The sequence below is a fragment of the Phalangium opilio genome, unplaced genomic scaffold (assembly GCF_054372755.1).
Source record: "Phalangium opilio isolate 3A_F unplaced genomic scaffold, DU_Popi_V2 ptg000505l_1, whole genome shotgun sequence".
Taxonomy (NCBI): Eukaryota; Metazoa; Arthropoda; class Arachnida; order Opiliones; family Phalangiidae; genus Phalangium; species Phalangium opilio.
This window is the reverse complement of record NW_028324239.1, coordinates 2,249,541-2,256,359: the sequence shown is the minus strand read 5'-3', so window position 1 is coordinate 2,256,359 and position 6,819 is coordinate 2,249,541. Positions and strand designations below refer to the sequence as shown.

Here is a 6,819-nt window from a genome sequence, read left to right as displayed (position 1 = left end):
CTTCCGTGGCGCAATGGTTAGCGCGTTCAGCTGTTAACCGAAAGGTTGGTGGTTCGAGCCCACCCGGGAGCGGTGTTATGGGATCTCAAATGTAACGTAAAAAGTCAGAGTTTTTCCACAATACCTGACGAACATTAAATTTTCGGGCTTCCGTGGCGCAATGGTTAGCGCGCAGCGCGATCAGCTGTTAACCGAAAGGTTGGTGGTTCGAGCCCACCCGCGAGAGGTGTTGTGGGGTCTCTGATGTAGCGTGAAAAGTCATAACTTTTCCACAATACCTGACAACCATTTAATTTCTGAGCTACCGTGGCTCAATGGTTAGCGCGTTCGGCTGTTAACCAATAGGTTGGTGGTTCGAGTCCACCCGGGAGCGGTGTTATGGGATCTCAAATGTAACGTAAAAAGTCAGAGTTTTTCCACAATACCTGACGAACATTAAATTTTTGGGCTTCCGTGGCGCAATGGTTAGCGCGTTCGGCTGTTAACCGAAAGGTTGGTGGTTCGAGCCCACCCGGGAGCGGTGTTGTGGGGTCTCAAATGTAACGTAAAAAGTCAGAGTTTTTCCACAATACCTGACGAACATTTAATTTTTAGGCTTCCATGGCGCAATTTTTAGTGCGTTCAGCTGTTAACCGAAAGGTTGGTGGTTCGAGCCCACCCGGAAGCGGTGTTGTGGGGTCTCAAATGTAACGTAAAAAGTCAGAGTTTTTCCACAATACCTGACGAACATTAAATTTTTGGGCTTCCGTGGCGCAATGGTTAGCGCGCAGCGCGTTCAGCTGTTAACCGAAAGGTTGGTGATTCGAGCCCACCCGCGAGAGGTGTTGTGGGGTCTCTGATGTAGCGTGAAAAGTCATAACTTTTCCACAATACCTGACAACCATTTAATTTCTGAGCATCCGTGGCTCAATGGTTAGCGCGTTCGGCTGTTAACCAATAGGTTGGTGGTTCGAGCCCACCCGGGAGCGGTGTTGTGGGGTCTCAAATGTAACGTAAAAAGTCAGAGTTTTTCCACAATACCTGACGAACATTTAATTTTTAGGCTTCCGTGGCGCAATGGTTAGCGCGTTCAGCTGTTAACCGAAGGGTTGGTGGTTCGAGCCCACCCGGAAGCGGTGTTGTGGGGTCTCAAATGTAACGTAAAAAGTCAGAGTTTTTCCACAATACCTGACGAACATTTAATATTCAGGCTTCCGTGGCGCAATGGTTAGCGCGTTCAGCTGTTAACCGAAAGGTTGGTGGTTCGAGCCCACACGGAAGCGGTGTTATGGGATGTCAAATGTAACGTAAAAAGTCAGAGTTTTTCCACAATACCTGACGAACATTTAATTTTCAGGCTTCCGTGGCGCAATGGTTAGCGCGTTCAGCTGTTAACCGAAAGGTTGGTGGTTCGAGCCCACCCGGAAGCGGTGTTGTGGGGTCTCAAATGTAACGTAAAAAGGCAAAGTTTTTCCACAATACCTGACGAACATTTATTTTTTGGGCTTCCGTGGCGCAATGGATAGCGCGTTCGGCTGTTAACCGAAAGGTTGGTGGTTCGAGCCCACACGGGAGCGGTGTTATGGGATCTCAAATGTAACGTAAAAAGTCAGAGTTTTTCCACAATACCTGACGAACATTTAATTTTCAGGCTTCCGTGGCGCAATGGTTAGCGCGTTCAGCTGTTAACCGAAAGGTTGGTGGTTCGAGCCCACCCGGAAGCGGTGTTGTGGAGTCTCAGATGTAGCGTGAAAAGTCATAACTTTTCCACAATACTTGACAACCTTTCAATTTCTGAGTTTCCGTGGCTCAATGGTTAGCGCGTTAGGCTGTTAACAAATAGGTTGGTGGTTCGAGCCCACCCGGGAGCGGTGTTATGGGATCTCAAATGTAACGTAAAAAGTCAGAGTTTTTCCACAATACCTGACGAACATTAAATTGTTGGGCTTCCGTGGCGCAATGGTTAGCGCGTTCGGCTGTTAACCGAAAGGTTGGTGGTTCGAGCCCACCCGGGAGCGGTGTTGTTGGGTCTCAAATGTAACGTAAAAAGTCAGAGTTTTTCCACAATACCTGACGAACATTTAATTTTTGGGCTTCCGTGGCATATTTTTTAGCGCGTTCAGCTGTTAACCGAAAGGTTGGTGGTTCGAGCCCACCCGGGAGAGGTGTTGTGGGGTCTCTGATGTAGCGTGAAAAGTCATAACTTTTCCACAATACCTGACAACCATTTACTTTCTGAGCTTCCGTGGCTCAATGGTTAGCGCGTTCGGCTGTTAACCAATAGGTTGGTGGTTCGAGCCCACCCGGGAGCGGTGTTATGGGATCTCAAATGTAACGTAAAAAGTCAGAGTTTTTCCACAATACCTGACAAACATTAAATTGTTGGGCTTCCGTGGCGCAATGGTTAGCGCGTTCGGCTGTTAACCGAAAGGTTGGTGGTTCGAGCCCACCCGGGAGCGGTGTTGTGAAGTCTCGAATGTAACGTAAAAAGGCAAAGTTTTTCCACAATACCTGACGAACATTTACTTTTTAGGCTTCCATGGCGCAATTTTTAGTGCGTTCAGCTGTTAACCGAAAGGTTGGTGGTTCGAGCCCACCCGGAAGCGGTGTTGTGGGGTCTCAAATGTAACGTAAAAAGTCATAACTTTTCCACAATACCTGACAACCATTTAATTTCTGAGCATCCGTGGCTCAATGGTTAGCGCGTTCGGCTGTTAACCAATAGGTTGGTGGTTCGAGCCCACCCGGGAGCGGTGTTGTGGGGTCTCAAATGTAACGTAAAAAGTCAGAGTTTTTCCACAATACCTGACGAACATTTAATTTTTAGGCTTCCGTGGCGCAATGGTTAGCGCGTTCAGCTGTTAACCGAAGGGTTGGTGGTTCGAGCCCACCCGGAAGCGGTGTTGTGGGGTCTGAAATGTAACGTAAAAAGTCAGAGTTTTTCCACAATACCTGACGAACATTTAATTTTCAGGCTTCCGTTGCGCAATGGTTAGCGCGTTCAGCTGTTAACCGAAAGGTTGGTGGTTCGAGCCCACACGGAAGCGGTGTTATGGGATGTCAAATGTAACGTAAAAAGTCAGAGTTTTTCCACAATACCTGACGAACATTTAATTTTCAGGCTTCCGTGGCGCAATGGTTAGCGCGTTCAGCTGTTAACCGAAAGGTTGGTGGTTCGAGCCCACCCGGAAGCGGTGTTGTGGGGTCTCAAATGTAACGTAAAAAGGCAAAGTTTTTCCACAATACCTGACGAACATTTATTTTTTGGGCTTCCGTGGCGCAATGGATAGCGCGTTCGGCTGTTAACCGAAAGGTTGGTGGTTCGAGCCCACACGGGAGCGGTGTTGTGGGGTCTCTGATGTAGCGTGAAAAGTCATAACTTTTCCACAATACCTGACAACCATTTAATTTCTGAGCATCCGTGGCTCAATGGTTAGCGCGTTCGGCTGTTAACCAATAGGTTGGTGGTTCGAGCCCTCCCGGGAGCGGTGTTGTGGGGTCTCAAATGTAACGTAAAAAGTCAGAGTTTTTCCACAATACCTGACGAACATTTAATTTTTAGGCTTCCGTGGCGCAATGGTTAGCGCGTTCAGCTGTTAACCGAAGGGTTGGTGGTTCGAGCCCACCCGGAAGCGGTGTTGTGGGGTCTGAAATGTAACGTAAAAAGTCAGAGTTTTTCCACAATACCTGACGAACATTTAATTTTCAGGCTTCCGTTGCGCAATGGTTAGCGCGTTCAGCTGTTAACCGAAAGGTTGGTGGTTCGAGCCCACACGGAAGCGGTGTTATGGGATGTCAAATGTAACGTAAAAAGTCAGAGTTTTTCCACAATACCTGACGAACATTTAATTTTCAGGCTTCCGTGGCGCAATGGTTAGCGCGTTCAGCTGTTAACCGAAAGGTTGGTGGTTCGAGCCCACCCGGAAGCGGTGTTGTGGGGTCTCAAATGTAACGTAAAAAGGCAAAGTTTTTCCACAATACCTGACGAACGTTTATTTTTTGGGCTTCCGTGGCGCAATGGATAGCGCGTTCGGCTGTTAACCGAAAGGTTGGTGGTTCGAGCCCACACGGGAGCGGTGTTGTGGGGTCTCTGATGTAGCGTGAAAAGTCATAACTTTTCCACAATACCTGACAACCATTTACTTTCTGAGCTTCCGTGGCTCAATGGTTAGCGCGTTCGGCTGTTAACCAATAGGTTGATGGTTCGAGCCCACCCGGGAGCGGTGTTATGGGATCTCAAATGTAACGTAAAAAGTCAGAGTTTTTCCACAATACCTGACAAACATTAAATTGTTGGGCTTCCGTGGCGCAATGGTTAGCGCGTTCGGCTGTTAACCGAAAGGTTGGTGGTTCCAGCCCACCCGGGAGCGGTGTTGTGAAGTCTCGAATGTAACGTAAAAAGGCAAAGTTTTTCCACAATACCTGACGAACATTTCCTTTTTAGGCTTCCATGGCGCAATTTTTAGTGCGTTCAGCTGTTAACCGAAAGGTTGGTGGTTCGAGCCCACCCGGAAGCGGTGTTGTGGGGTCTCAAATGTAACGTAAAAAGTCAGAGTTTTTCCACAATACCTGACGAACATTAAATTTTTGGGCTTCCGTGGCGCAATGGTTAGCGCGCAGCGCGTTCAGCTGTTAACCGAAGGGTTGGTGGTTCGAGCCCACCCGCGAGAGGTGTTGTGGGGTCTCTGATGTAGCGTGAAAAGTCATAACTTTTCCACAATACCTGACAACCATTTAATTTCTGAGCATCCGTGGCTCAATGGTTAGCGCGTTCGGCTGTTAACCAATAGGTTGGTGGTTCGAGCCCACCCGGGAGCGGTGTTGTGGGGTCTCAAATGTAACGTAAAAAGTCAGAGTTTTTCCACAATACCTGACGAACATTTAATTTTTAGGCTTCCGTGGCGCAATGGTTAGCGCGTTCAGCTGTTAACCGAAGGGTTGGTGGTTCGAGCCCACCCGGAAGCGGTGTTGTGGGGTCTCAAATGTAACGTAAAAAGTCAGAGTTTTTCCACAATACCTGACGAACATTTAATTTTCAGGCTTCCGTGGCGCAATGGTTAGCGCGTTCAGCTGTTAACCGAAAGGTTGGTGGTTCGAGCCCACACGGAAGCGGTGTTATGGGATGTCAAATGTAACGTAAAAAGTCAGAGTTTTTCCACAATACCTGACGAACATTTAATTTTCAGGCTTCCGTGGCGCAATGGTTAGCGCGTTCAGCTGTTAACCGAAAGGTTGGTGGTTCGAGCCCACCCGGAAGCGGTGTTGTGGGGTCTCAAATGTAACGTAAAAAGGCAAAGTTTTTCCACAATACCTGACGAACATTTATTTTTTGGGCTTCCGTGGCGCAATGGATAGCGCGTTCGGCTGTTAACCGAAAGGTTGGTGGTTCGAGCCCACACGGGAGCGGTGTTGTGGGGTCTCTGATGTAGCGTGAAAAGTCATAACTTTTCCACAATACCTGACAACCATTTACTTTCTGAGCTTCCGTGGCTCAATGGTTAGCGCGTTCGGCTGTTAACCAATAGGTTGGTGGTTCGAGCCCACCCGGGAGCGGTGTTATGGGATCTCAAATGTAACGTAAAAAGTCAGAGTTATTCCACAATACCTGACAAACATTAAATTGTTGGGCTTCCGTGGCGCAATGGTTAGCGCGTTCGGCTGTTAACCGAAAGGTTGGTGGTTCGAGCCCACCCGGGAGCGGTGTTGTGAAGTCTCGAATGTAACGTAAAAAGGCAAAGTTTTTCCACAATACCTGACGAACATTTCCTTTTTAGGCTTCCATGGCGCAATTTTTAGTGCGTTCAGCTGTTAACCGAAAGGTTCGTGGTTCGAGCCCACCCGGAAGCGGTGTTGTGGGGTCTCAAATGTAACGTAAAAAGTCAGAGTTTTTCCACAATACCTGACGAACATTAAATTTTTGGGCTTCCGTGGCGCAATGGTTAGCGCGCAGCGCGTTCAGCTGTTAACCGAAAGGTTGGTGGTTCGAGCCCACCCGCGAGAGGTGTTGTGGGGTCTCTGATGTAGCGTGAAAAGTCATAACTTTTCCACAATACCTGACAACCATTTAATTTCTGAGCATCCGTGGCTCAATGGTTAGCGCGTTCGGCTGTTAACCAATAGGTTGGTGGTTCGAGCCCACCCGGGAGCGGTGTTGTGGGGTCTCAAATGTAACGTAAAAAGTCAGAGTTTTTCCACAATACCTGACGAACATTTAATTTTTAGGCTTCCGTGGCGCAATGGTTAGCGCGTTCAGCTTTTAACCGAAGGGTTGGTGGTTCGAGCCCACCCGGAAGCGGTGTTGTGGGGTCTCAAATGTAACGTAAAAAGTCAGAGTTTTTCCACAATACCTGACGAACATTTAATTTTCAGGCTTCCGTGGCGCAATGGTTAGCGCGTTCAGCTGTTAACCGAAAGGTTGGTGGTTCGAGCCCACACGGAAGCGGTGTTATGGGATGTCAAATGTAACGTAAAAAGTCAGAGTTTTTCCACAATACCTGACGAACATTTAATTTTCAGGCTTCCGTGGCGCAATGGTTAGCGCGTTCAGCTGTTAACCGAAAGGTTGGTGGTTCGAGCCCACCCGGAAGCGGTGTTGTGGGGTCTCAAATGTAACGTAAAAAGGCAAAGTTTTTCCACAATACCTGACGAACATTTATATTTTGGGCTTCCGTGGCGCAATGGATAGCGCGTTCGGCTGTTAACCGAAAGGTTGGTGGTTCGAGCCCACACGGGAGCGGTGTTATGGGATCTCAAATGTAACGTAAAAAGTCAGAGTTTTTCCACAATACCTGACGAACATTTAATTTTCAGGCTTCCGTGGCGCAATGGTTAGCGTGTTCA

General features: G+C 48.1%; 1 non-coding gene across 1 annotated transcript; it reads left to right on the top strand.

Annotated features, from left to right (window-relative positions):
• Nucleotides 1–6,201: 6,201 nt before the first annotated feature.
• TRNAK-UUU (transfer RNA lysine (anticodon UUU)) lies at nt 6,202–6,274 on the top strand. Its single transcript has one exon. It is a non-coding gene; the product is annotated as a tRNA-Lys (tRNA).
• Nucleotides 6,275–6,819: the final 545 nt, after the last annotated feature.